Below are 13,783 nucleotides of genomic sequence, written 5' to 3'. Positions count from 1 at the left end.
GGCGGGGGAAGGGGCAATCTAGGTTCTCCAGTAGGTGCCAGTTTTTTAAAACTGCTTGTCTGGTCTTACTGGTATCTGGACCAAATGTGGTCACACATACCAGTCGATCTAATTCTGGTTTATTTCTGGTCTCCAAGAGGCATTCTCTAGGTGTAAAACACGCCCTCTTGTGCGAGTGTTTCAATAATTTGCGAGGATACCCTCTGTGTTTCATTTCCTCGCAAAACTTGAACTCCCAGCACGCTCCTGACCCCCCTGAAGAGGCTGCTGCAGACCCCACCCCTCCCTGGGTGGGCCTCCCTGGAAAGGGCCAGTAGACTAGAGGTAAACCACTGGCAGCAAATAGCGTTTTTCCCCCAGCAGACGCCCCCATTGTGTGCTGCCACAAATACGAATCCAACTCACCCCACTTTGCTTCAGAATCCCAAGCCATCCTGGCCCTAAACTCCTCATCATACTGGGCCCAGGCATATCCACCCCCCGTAATATGAGCCTTCCGAATTACGTCCATATACTTAAAGATGGCCACACAACGCTCAGGGAACCTCTCACAATATACACTAGCATATATCAGGAATGCTGCAGTCCAGTTTTCAATCGTAATCGGCTCTTTTGGTCTCTTGGCCAACTCATACTCCTCTTCCTTAGACCCTTCCTTAGATCGCACCTCCCTGTGCAGGAGCTTCAAAATCTCAACATATTCACCCTTCCATATCCTCTCTTTTGTGGCCAGCATCAGATGTGCCCCCAAGGGCTTCGTCACTCCCATGTAAGGTAGTTTTTTAAACTTCAACTCTTTACTTGGCACTGGGTCTTTACCTGACATATCAGGGTCCGTATTCATCCCTGCCTCCACGTGGGACCCGGGAAACACATTCCCCGCCGTCCCCACTGCTTGATCCTTCACATATTTTCCCTTATGGAGCTTACCACCCAGCTCCTCCCCAACACATTCCACTCCAGTCCCCACCGACACCATCTGCGGGCAGCCCTGGAGCCTACCACCCGGTTCCTTACGAACACCATCCCCTCCAGTCCCCACCGACACCATCTTTGGTCTGGCCCGTGGGACAACATGCTCACCTGGCTCAAGTAACAGCGCTCGTCCCGGCGCCACTCTCCAAGCCACATGTCCAACCGGGTCCACCGCTTGAGGAGCCCCTGCTGCGGAGCCGTAGCCTCTCCTGGATCCCAACGCTGTGGCCGGCTGCCCTACATGCTGTGCTTGTAAAACACTAGATGACACATAAGAAGACACCCCCCCTCCTCATCCTCCCGCAACTCCCCTTCCTCTGGGCTGTCATCCTCATAATCCAAAACCATGACTTCGTCCATCTCCAGAGGCTCCTGCACAAAACTGACATTCCCGGCCTTGCTCGGACCTACATTGCGCACACTAGGTTCAGACAATGCTCTCACTGAGGGAGCCGGCTGTACTCGCCGATACTCCCCCACCTCGCGCTGACCGACTTGAAGATGTCCATCCATGATGCCAGCGGGCCGTCGGCCCCTGCCGGTTGTTGGGGCCAGTGAAGTCGCGCCGGACTTTCGTGCACTGGCCACGTCGGGGTCCCCCGCTGGTACGGGACGTGCCCGCAAGGCTCCACCCTCCCTTCTCCTCGGTGCCGCTGGGCCGTACAACGCCCTACCGAGTCTGCGGAAGCTCCACGTCCCCTACCCTGTGAAAAAAAAAACATTGGACTGGAGTGATGGGAGCACGACCCAAACTCGCTGACCTCCCGCCTCTACTGCCCCAGTACCAGCCTGCCCCCCCCCACTCCACCCGCCTACCCCTGCCCCTTCCCCGCTGTTCCTACTCCCTTGTGCCTGAATCAGAGGGGGGTGGCCCCTCCCAGCTCATCCCCGCTCCCTTCCTGTATGTTCCGCACCAACGGCGCAGAAACTTGCCTCCCCGCCACCACCCCACCTCTCCCCGACCCTTCACCCACACGGCCTGTTGCCCCCCCAGCCCCCCCACAAAGCTCCTGGCTACGGGAACCCCCCCTGCGCCTCCAAATCCCCCCAACTGACTCCCGCACCCCTTCCTCCCACCACGCCGTAAACATATCCAAGCCCTCCCATGCCTGATCCCCCACTGCCGGTTCCATCTCCTCCTCCAACCAACCTCGTATACCGGCCCCCTCTCCCCGCCCTCCCTCCCCTGACCTAGCACGTCCACTGGGGACCTGAATCCCCCCCACTCCCCCACCTGCGCCCAATCCCCCTCCCCCTCCCCTAAGGAACTGCCTCGCCCCAAGACCACCTGCTGCCTGGGCGGCGAAGGAGAAGAGAAAAGAAGCGGGCTAACTGACGTCCTCCCACCCCCATCCTCCCCAACCAGCCTGAAAACCCCCTTGCCCGCGGCCAAATCCACACACAGCTCCTCACCAGCCAAAAATGCCCCTTCCTCCACTGCCCACCCCCCTCCCCCCCTCCTCACCCCAGGCCCATCCCCCTGCGTTGTCCCCATACCCACGGGGGGCTCATAAACCGAGGGCTCACCAGTTGCCACTCTCCCTACCCTCCTGATTGCCTCTAAATCCTCCTCCGTAATGTTCGTGAAAGGGCGCCCCCCCTGCTCCGCCTGGCGCCAAACACCCGCCAACTCAGGGGCCTCTGCCATCACCGCCGGCCCCCTTCCTGCCCCGCACTCTGTGCACCAACGAACGCTCTTGCTGCCTCTGATACCGAGCGCTTCCCCCCACGCGCCCCGACCTGCCTCCTCACCTCCCCCGGCGCAGAGAGAGCTCGCTGCTCGGAAGGCATAGCGGTCGCCGGCTCCTGCATCCACCCGCCCTCCTCCTCACCAACGCTCACCACACGCCTCCCTGCCGCCCCCCCGCTTACCTCCACAAACTCTAGCAACTTCAACATCGAGCCGCGCCTCAGGGGGGCCGTCTTCCGTCCCCATGGGCGGCCCCTCTCACCCGCCGCCACCAACTTCGGTCGCTTCGGCGATGTACAGGCCGCCACCGCCGCGGCAACCCCGGCCGATGCCAGCCGCACTGGGCGCGAAGGCCCCGGCACCTCACCTAACACCAAGTCCAGCCTGCCCGCTTCGCTCAACAATCGAATCGCTTCAATGACCCGAGCGTCCTCCGCTGCCATATCGCCCCCGCTCTAATATCCTGCTTGAACTCGCTGACCTGAGGTTCCGTGATTCTGAACCCGTTTAATAAAGGTTGTCGTATCGAGACGATTTTGGTATCAGCGGACCACAAATGATGAGTGTGGTATGTACGAGTGTTTTCGTCATAATCGATTAATGGAAACACTGTGTATTCAGGGATTTCGTTCGAACCTTCAGGTTCCATTTTGTGTATGGCAGCCATTTTGTGGTTGCCCTCACATAGGCCGATGACTGCGGCCGAACGAGTCTTTGGGACACGTACACCTTTAGCTGACTTTTGTGTGACCTGAACGAACTGACTCCCTTGCCCGAGGCTGACCTCGTTGAGCCAGTTCCTTGTTAGGCAGCTGGTCAGATAGAGATCAAAGAGCAGGACATTGCTGAGTTTATGGTACACGCACACACCCTTCTATCTTGCTTCTCATCTGTTTCTGCTCCTTCCTTTATGGCCTATTTATGGTTTGAGTTGAGGTCCTTTTATTATGGGTTTGTCCGGCCTGTCCAAGCAAGAATGTTGGATTTTGCCTTGTCATTTCTGGTGGGCTGGACAACTGAAAGTGGGCTTGTCGTTATGCGATACTTTTGAAATGTCACTACGTGATTGGATAGTTTGTAAATAATTGATGCTAGTCAGGAATGTGAATTTTGGATCTCAGGATGCGTATTTCCGGTCCAGGGAAGACATGGCTTGGCAGTTCGGTCTGGACTGTTCCCATGAGGCACAGAGTCAAGACCGATTTACATATAGCTGTGTCTGAACTGGGGTGGCAAAATGAGCTAAAGAACACCTGTGACTGGGGGTGAGTGTCTGAAAAGTTTCAGGGCTCCGTCCATCATCTCCTTGTGTTTGCTTCGCACGTGCCCTTGGCCAGATCCAGATACTGTATAACTGAGTATGTGTTGTTACTCTTAGTGTATGGGAACCTAGGGTCCAACCTTTTACATTGGCGAGTGGTGAGCCAGAGGGCTTTGGGAGTGTCGGAAGAAAGAAGGTCGTTCCCAGGCCGAAAAGGGAACGTCCGTCCGCACCCCTGACTGCTGTCCGGGCGGGCTGCGTCCAGAGGCAAGCACCAGAGGTTTCCCCTTTTGCAGCTCCAGTCCCTGCGCAGCACGTGAGGTGAGAGAAACTGCAGCAGAGGGGCAAGAGCAAACAAGGGGACAGTGAGTGGCTATCGACTATGCAGCAATGTAAATGAAAAAAGTCAGTACAAAAATGTACTGGCAGGGTGAGCGCCGATGAGTTGAAGGCACTCCAAGACCCACAAAGCACGCAAGGGTCAGTGCATGCCCCTTATCTGAATTGAGGAGGTGTCTGCATGCTACTCCGCCTGCCGGCGTATGCCCCATTACAGGAGGAAGAGTGGAGCCGTCCCAACATGGCGGGACACGAAGGAGCTCAGCGCCGGCACCCACAGCCCTGTTCATATACTGCCAGAAGAAGGATAGGAGGAGTACCTGCTGCGGCAAGAGACTTTGCTGTAAATAGATTAGGTAGGCAGCAAGACACGTCTTCAGGTTAATAAGATGGATTTATTAAGTTACATAGAATAAGACAGCAGAGCAGTAAGACTCCACAGCTAACCAGACCAACTGCCAGGGCTGGAATTCTCAACACACCAGATAAAACACACAAAGGTAACATGGGAGATAGAGAAGGTTGGAACACTAAGAAAGGACTACCGACACAGGTAGTCATTTTGATGTAAGTATAAATATACAACAGACTTCTGTACCCTTTCGGAACATCCAAAGCCTTTAGTGCCCCCTATCCGGCCTGGGATGGAGAAAATAAAAAAAACTTACCTTGCAGCAGGAGGAGGAGCCGCTGTCCTGCCAGACGTCTCTTGCAGCGAGTAGTCAGGGAAGCTGCTGGGGCCTAAGAAAACTGAAACAGTACCACCTAGTGGTCTTTTGGTAGTACTGTGCTGAAAACAACAAAAAAATACTAAAAGTGGGCACGAACATGACAATCGGTGGCCAGAGGAATGGCCCACAGCACAGGGAAGGTGGCTGGGGCCTACAGATGAGTGACAGAGTAAACCATGTAGTAAAGGCAACCCAAGCTGCCCACAGATGCTCCTATCAAGAAAAGCTGCTGGGGTCTATGAAGACAATGTGGTGACACCTACTGGCCATAGGTGAACACTGCAGCATTAAACACACTAGAGACATTGAAAAGGTTCCCAAAAATCTGAGAAGGATGCTCAGCAGTGATTAAAGCATGGGGGGAGCAACCAAAAGTATTGAACTGTGAAGGATAGGGGCTATACATCCCGATGCACGGAACCCCAAGTCGTTCAAGGCTGCAAGACAAGGAAAGCTGACAAGTCCACTGATAACAGGAACAGCCATGTAGCAAAGCCCCAAGCAGCAAGTCCACACAGCACTGAAGAATGTGTGCTGCATGCACACTCCATGGCAAATGACGCCACTGCAAGAGGAGGAACTGGTAGTGCAAGGTGTCAGAACAAGGAGCACCCTCAAATGATGAACAGAGGGTGCAAGAACAGAAGTGCCCTGGAGAATGCACCAAAGAAGCTGATTGCATGGGCTGGAGAGTGAGAGCCCTACGAGGAAAAGGGCCCATGTCGTTACAGGGTGTGATAGACCCTGCGAAACCTGCCTGAGTGGAGGCTGAAGAGAGTGCCACGCTGGCATAGCCTTGAGGCGCAAGGAGTGCGTCCTCAAGAGAAGAGACCTGCGAGAGGTTGGAAAAGAGACCTGCCAGCGGTCAGAGAAGAGACCTGCGAGAAGTCAGAAAAGAGGCCTGTAAGAGGTCTGAGAAGATGACCTGTGAGAGGTCGAAGAAGATGACCTCTGAGAGGTTGGAGAAGATGACTTGTGAGAGGTTGGAGAGGAAGACTTGTGAGAGGTCAGAGAAGAAGATTTGCGAGAGGTCGTAGGAAGAAGACCTCGGAGAGGTCATGAAATTAAGAAGGGCACAATGAGAGGTCTGGTCAGTGAATTAGGAGACGGTTTAGTCCTAGGGGTAGGACATGGCCAGGGAGACTCATGTGAAGTGCACGTCACATGGAGAGGCTTGGTCAAAAGAATGAGAATAAGGCAAGACCGGAGCAGACCATGTCATGAAGAGGAAGAAGATGAAGAGTAGAAGTGACATGATGCCACAAGTCTTAGTCAAGAGGGAGAAGTAAAGAAGAAGAAAATAGTGTGGAGTAGACACCTGGCACACCAAATACTGTAAGTGTTGAGGAGTTCAAGTGCATCTCCAAGAACTACTCAGGAGCTGTTGGACATCTTGAGTGAAGAACTGCACCCATGTAACATCCAGAGGCCAGTGAGGTATCTGTGGCACCATGTGAGACTGGTTGTCTAGAAGTCTTCGGTTACACCAAGAAAATTTAAAGCCTGTGGAAGAGAGCAAGCTGCACCATTTGCACCATCCACCTTTGGGGGTCGATCGTGAGACTGGTTTGTGGTTCTGCTCCGAAGTTCTGGGTAACCTCCTCGTAAGAGAATCAGACCAATTCATCCCGCCTGGTCTCAATGCATGGGAGTCTATATGCAATGTTGATATACACTGTTTGCTGTGAGGGTGCATGTGGAGCAAAAGTGAAGTCTGTGGACGATACATTTTCAAAAGACATCTGGGCTCCATGAAGAATAATGACATCCTGGTCACTGTTATGTGGAACAGGAGCCCGCATTACTATCGATGCCCAGGCTGCTGGCGCAAGTCGCCTATTAGTTTCCATTCTGAATAGTTACCAAAAAAAGAGACGGGCGCTGGGAGCAGGAATCACAAGAACAGAGTTTATTTCTCATGAGGAGAGCCAGTCATTTCAGACACGAAACAAGGTGTCATCGGGAGGTGCTCTAACAAGTGAGCTGAGACTCCTTCTTTTATACCTTACAAAACACTTGATAGTACAATCAGGACAGTGTGACGCAAAGGAAAAGACATCCCTATAATCCTCGTGTCAATCCTACCCCACATGTATTCTCAATAGGGACCCTTGACCTGCTGATAAGAGGGGAGGGCAATCACGCAGCTGAGTGTTCCGTCAACAGTTTAGGATGTGCGCGCCTGATCATAGCCAGGGGGTGGGGTGGCCAGGATCAATAGTGGGTCCTTTGAAGAGGAGTGACTTCATACAATAAAGTGCAGTAAATGGTATCCTCTGGCTTAGGCGATGGCCTCGGACATGTGTGGTCAGTCGGACTCGGGGGAAGGGGTCATCAAAGGAGTGGCATTCATGCCGCGTGGACAATCGAGCGCGGAGGGAGTGCTTGTCAACAGAGGGGCATACTTGGAGGGAAAGGAGGTGTTGGTCAGGCGCGGCCGTGACTCCCAAGGACAGGGTCTTGCAGAGGAGGAAGGTTTATGACTTGTCCATGTGAGGGAGAAGGAGGGGGTCAGGGTGCGCGCAGGGTCAGAGTCGCACAGAGAGAGAGAGAGGTCTTATGACCCGTACATGAGAGAACAGGGGCAGTCAGATACAGCTGGGGGGGGCTATGTCAGCTGGGGCGAAGGATGCTTCTTCAAGAGGGAAATGGGGGGTGCCTGGGTCAAGCAGGAGGGTTGCCTTTCATAGCAGGGTCGCGCAGAGTGCTGGGTTTCATGGTCTATGCATGTGAGAGTGGGAGGGGGGGTGCTCAAATGCGCGCAGGAGGGAAGCCAGTGATTCTAATGAGTGGGCAAGAGGCCAAGGTGCCTAAAATGGCTGTCATGTACATATGGGCACGGGCTTTTACTGGCGGAGTGATACGGTCAATATTTCAGGGTATACGAGGTGCCTACAGGGAGGGGGGCGGGAGAGGGCAAATGAACGCTGCTTATGTACATCAATTTTTCTATTTTCCACAGTCGCCCCTTTTTACATAACAGAGTTCATTTTTCTAATTGATGGGGGTATATATAAACAACAAAGTTCATTTTCCTATCCCTCCTAGTTAAGGGGCGTACATATAAACATGTGGTTGATGAAATAGCATTTGTCAATACTAACATATTGCACAAAAATCATGAACAGTTGATGTGATGGGCAGAATGCAGCACATAGGAAATTGCATTTGTCGAGTTCCTATCATTTCAAAAGCACTACATAGCATAAATGTTTCTGACTTTTAAAAAAAATGTGACCAATGAACATCTCGACCAAGGCAGTTGAGGGCGGAATTCAGTTCAATATACAAGATCTCTTCGTCACAGTGTCTTTTAGCAGCGAGCCATCACTGGTAGGCTCTAGTCCGTGTACTTTCGTTGGCGCTGTTGAGCACCGGCGGTGGAGCTATAGGTCCAGCTCGGGTCTATCCTTACGCGTTGCAGGGTGCGGTCAGTCCTCTGCTGTTAGACCACAGTCCTGTTCCCTAAGCAATCCGTTCAGCGGTGCCTTATGCTCGGCACCCATATTTCTGTGGCAACACCCTATTTCCAGTTGAATGCAGTTCTTCCATTTGACCTTCCTTTTGGCAATAAGTCACGTGGAAAAGAGTGGGTGTGTGGTTCAAATAGTCGATAGGAGAGAGAGTGGAGTTGGGTCAGAGTTCCTGGGACACACAAAAGGGACCAAGGGAGCAAAGGATAACTAGCAGGTAGGCCCATCAATCGGGGCCACAGAAGGGGGACGGAGACTCCAGGCACACGTGATTTAGCAGACGGAGGGCTTCAGGGCAGCCCATCATGCTTCATTTTCCACGTTTGAAATTGCTGTCTCGTCCCGTATCTTGTCGCTCTGCGGCTCCACCTTTTGTTGAGGTCACACGTGTCTCAAGATCTGCAGCCAGGCTGTACGCCACGTCCGACCCTCCTCCTCCGGTGATCGTGAATCTTTGGATAGGTACAAAACAAGCTTTTAGGGAACTGACAGAAGAAGACATTTATGCATGTGAATTCCTCCCTTAATTCTACGTGTTTGGGAGATACGCTCATCGGTCACAGTCAGAGGTCTATTACCAAGTAGTGCATATGTCGGCATTCCTACTGAGTTCATGCCAAGTTTATTCATCGTCCCATTTATAATTCAAGTGAGGACAAAATAATATTCCCATCAACTGTGCATTTCATCATGTTCAACATTTTCGGAACATTTCCCCTCAAGGCTGGCTAACCTTTTCAAACAGGGCGGGGGCGCTATCATCGGGAGTCAGGTAAATCAAGTCTTTCTCGAGGGACTCATGGTCATCATGTTTTATACCTGGGACAGCAGCTGGGGTCTATCAATGGGCGGGGACGCTTCGGGCATTCGCGCTTGGGTGCAAAAGGGGTGGGGTAATCTGGGCATTGGGGGTCAAGCTGGACGTTGGCGTTCGTCTCTGATGAACAGAAAAATAGGGTGCCATTGACATACAGTTCCCCTATAAAGGCCGGATTGGGGGACCTTAGTCGTCTTACCTGTCCTTTCTTTCTCAGCCAATTCGAGTTCATTTATTTTGCAGAAAGGAGAGGTAGTAATATGGCGGGGTACAATCATTTTAGTTTTGGTCAATTTCGCTGAACACCTTCGTGTTCAATAATTACCCAATCAGACTGGTGCCTGTGAAATAAAATGAAATAAGGAGACTCTCATGGGGTGAGAGTTGTCCGCAATCTAAACGAGCCATTTGGTACACGCATGACATGCAGTGAGAGAGAGAGAGAGAGAGAGAGAGAGAGCGAGAGAGAGAGAGAGAGAGAGAGAGAGAGAGAGAGAGAGAGAGAGAGAGAGAGGGATAGAGAAAGGGAGAGACGTGTACAAAAAAAAATAGGTCGTTTGGTGCGTTCACAACACAGAACAGCAAAGGGCAGGCAACACGCAAATACAGACAGAGGGAAGACATAAATCCGTACATTACGTACACATAAACTCAGACGAGGAAGACAGCACATGCATTACATATATAAGACATTCACGACAAAACAGAAAACAATAGTTGGCCAACAAAATCCATATTATATCCTACGTATCTTTACTATCCTATTTATCTACGTGCTTAGCTCTTCCTACCCTTCCCTCCTTTTCCTTCTCGCTTGTTATCCCTGCGAGCGTTCTCAATTGCCAATACTTACATCTCGATCAGTCGATCAGAAATTAACCTGGTTGCGCTATTTACCCATGGTTGGATCTTAAACCATTCTTTCAGTTCCTTCCTTTGGTGGGAAGTACTCCGGGCTGAGGCAACGGCCAGTATTGATCGGGAGAACAGTCGGACAGTTTGGCTAGATCTATAAGAGTACGAGAAGGGGGAAGTAGTACATTTTGAACATCAGCAACATTTCTAATTCCCCAGATTGGTGCAGTCTTGGTAACCCTTACCCGTGCACTTCTCTTTTCGTCCTTTCCCTACCTAGTCAAATGTCTAGTTACATTCTTCTAACGTGTTATTTCGAGCCAATTTTTCGTCATACAGTACCCGTCAAGTCTCTATGTCAGTCCATCCTCCCAGTCGCTATGTTCTGAGGAGATATAGTCATGTCAAGTCTACGTCTTTTTAAGAACTTATTTGTCATAAGGACCATGCTCATATTCCCTTCTTCCCTTTCTCATTGGTGGTTCGGTCATCGTCCTTCCATACTTCAGCCAAGGTTCCGACGTGACCTGCAGAAGGGAGGAGAAGAAGGGGGGGGGTGCAGCATTCAAAACACATCAGCGCGCATAAATCCGGAAATGTTTTTACCTACCACATACTCGACCTATCTCCACGTAGTGCATTTCTTTACCATCTCGGCGTTTAAGCCCAGAGGGACCAGTAAGGTCAGATAGATAATCATTGACAGTCGGCGTATCTACATGAGTTACTTGGTCGCGACCCCTTTAGGTTGCGTGCAAGGGTGGCGGTCGGGTGGTATTTCTGTGGTGTCGTTTAAAAGCTTCTAAAGCACTTTTCCGGCTGCCTGTGACACATAGTGTGGCTGCTAAATATCGGGTCCTTTTTAACCTTCAGCCTTCATCATACTTTCTCGTTGCTCACAGTAGTAATACATTCAAAACTCATTAATGCAACCGCTACAACTATGCTTTCGTTTTCAAAATACTTTTAATAAAAAAGTGTTGATGTATAAATACAGGCCTACAACCCAGTGGACTGGCCACGGAGCAGATTGGAACTGTACATAGGAAGAACAAAGCTGGTGGCAGTTCATTGCATAAAGTGCGGCAGTGCAATAAAATTGTATAAAACCTTTACCACATAGCAAGCATGATGCATGTCGAGTATTCAATCAAAAATAAATTAATTCATTATCCAGATGCTCGTTCACTGTCTAAATTACACCAATTCATTGTTCCCATTCATAATCGGTACCCACCCTAAATCAGTTCATTGTCCAAACACATGATCAATATCGGCATTGCTTTTCCTCTTATAAGCACATAATCACTATCCATCTTATCGACTTTCATTGTCCAAAAATACATACATATCTTAGAGCATCAATATTCGAGCAATCCGGGTGAACAGGGAGTTCGAAAGTTCCGTTTCGTGTATCGGCGCCATTTTGGGCGAGGTCAGGCAGGTTCCGGTATAGTCAGAATGTCTCCAATGACTCATGGTTGGACCAGAACCTTCTGTTGGCAGTTTCAAAAAGTTTTTCGCAATGTGGTAACAGTCTAACAAATGGACCATCAGTCAAAGAGTGGGGAGGGCAACAACAAGTTTCCTACCGGGTCATTCTGGAGTTCCACCGGAACTGAACAAGTCTGTACTTTGGCTGCGTTTTAGCCATTTCCAAACTGAGGCTGGCGCCGGCAGGAGTGTCGATGTCGCGGGTCCCAATGAGGGGGGATGGGGGCACCCATGCAGAGGGGTCGGGGGCCCCCCGGCTCTTATAGAATCTTCAAGGTCGAGGAGAGACGGTATGGGGCGTGTGCCCGCCCCGGGCAAAAGACCGCTTTTCGATGTGGACCCTCTTTAAGTAAGAGCGTTGGGGTGTCGCTGGAAGCCTCCACCTGGAGGGAGGTGGGGGAGGCTCGTTCGCGCCACCTCCCCCTTCCAGCGACCCCTCGCCGATCCTCGGCTCCGCCGTTTCGATATTGGCCGTGCCGGCTATTGAAGATGGGGGGGGGTGGTCGGTGGCTGAGGCAAGACAGCCCCCCCCTTTCTTGACATGTGGCGGGACTACCTCCAACTCTCCAGGCGTTTGACATGTGGCGGGACTACCTGTAACTACCCAGGCGTCGGCATGTGGCGGGACTACTTGCACTTGTCCAGGCGTTGACATGTGGCGGGACTACATGTAAGCGCCGCCGTTCTTGTTTGTGGCTTCGGCCTTCTTCGCGGGCCGGTCCAGGCGAGAGACAGAGGGGGGGGTGGTGGTCGGTGGCTGAGGCAAGACAGCCCCCCCCCCCCCGTGGCCCGCAGGGCAGCAGAAGAGGAGAGAAGGAGAGGCCATCACCGTTTTCTGGGCCGTCCGCCCCACAGCCTCCCCCTCCGACTGCGTCCAGGCGAGCCCCGCATGCCTCGAGGCCTCGCCTACCGGATGGGCGTAACCGCGGACCTGTGGCACTTCGGGAGTTTCCGGAATGGGGGTAGGTACCTATTGATTTGTATCTATTTCATGTGACCGTTATTTGGGCGTGGTGGGCAATGAGGCAGACATGTTTTAGGGCAGGAATAGGCAACGGAACCTAGCTACCTCGTGGCTTGCCTTGGTGTCAAGCTTGTCTTCCCTCGCCATTTTTATGTTTCTTATTACGGGTTGTTTCTAACATTTCTTATTTTATTTTTAGCGAAGTTGATAACTCCTCAGTGGCCTACTGATTTCGCTCAACTCCTTTTCTTGTATTTTTATGCCATAACCTATTATAAGCTATAGCGACTAGTCCACACTTTAATGAACAGGTCCTTATTAGGTGTGCCTTCCAGTGGAGCTGGATGGTTCGACTCTAATAAGCGGTCCGGGCTAAACAGGCTACCAACCAATGGGGAGAAGATAGGCATGACGGATTACAACGGGGACAAAAGTCTGCACTACCTATCTTATCACGGCGGACAAAGACTAGACAGAATATTTCTATTCTACGTTGTTTGGAGGCCGTGAATACCTCAAAAGAACCAATACCGAATAATCGGTCAATCAAACAATCCAGTGGGGAGAATAAGTGGGCACGAAAAGTTATTGTTACCTACTCTTTCTCTAACTGCAAAGAGAGACCTTGTTCCTCCCTGTTTGCAGACAAAGAATCTCCAGACAATAATCCACGAACGGTAGTTCGGGAAACAGTGGGGGAGGAAGATAAGCACGACGGATTACAATGGGGACAAAAGTCTGCGTTACTTATCCTTCACTGCTTGCAGAGAGAGAGCCTGTTGTTTTCTCCGTTTGCAGACAGTGAATCTCCAGAGGGTTTCAACAAAGCGTAATACTAGTATTATCCAAAACAATCATTTCACAATTTGTCGCATTTACGCGACCTTACCCGGACCGTGTGGGCAGTTCTTCGTCTTCCTCCCTCCAGCGCCCGATCGTTCTCTTACTCCATGATTTTACCGCAGCAGTCCTGTGGGATTCCAGTCAGGACAGTAGGTCACTCGAGAGAGGTCCGTTCGGAATTGGTGAAGTTCATTCAATCGGCAGCCGGACGAGGGCCCTCTCAAGGCAGGTATACTCCGATCATTTAGATGTTCACCTCATCGTCTGGATCTCTCTCATTGGACCCCATGTCACTGATGGACCCCGCGTTGGGACGCCAATTGTGGAACAGGAGCCCGCAT

The sequence above is a fragment of the Lissotriton vulgaris genome, chromosome 4_1 (genome assembly GCF_964263255.1).
Source record: "Lissotriton vulgaris chromosome 4_1, aLisVul1.2, whole genome shotgun sequence".
Taxonomy (NCBI): domain Eukaryota; kingdom Metazoa; phylum Chordata; class Amphibia; order Caudata; family Salamandridae; genus Lissotriton; species Lissotriton vulgaris.
Note: the sequence above shows the minus strand (reverse complement) of the source record.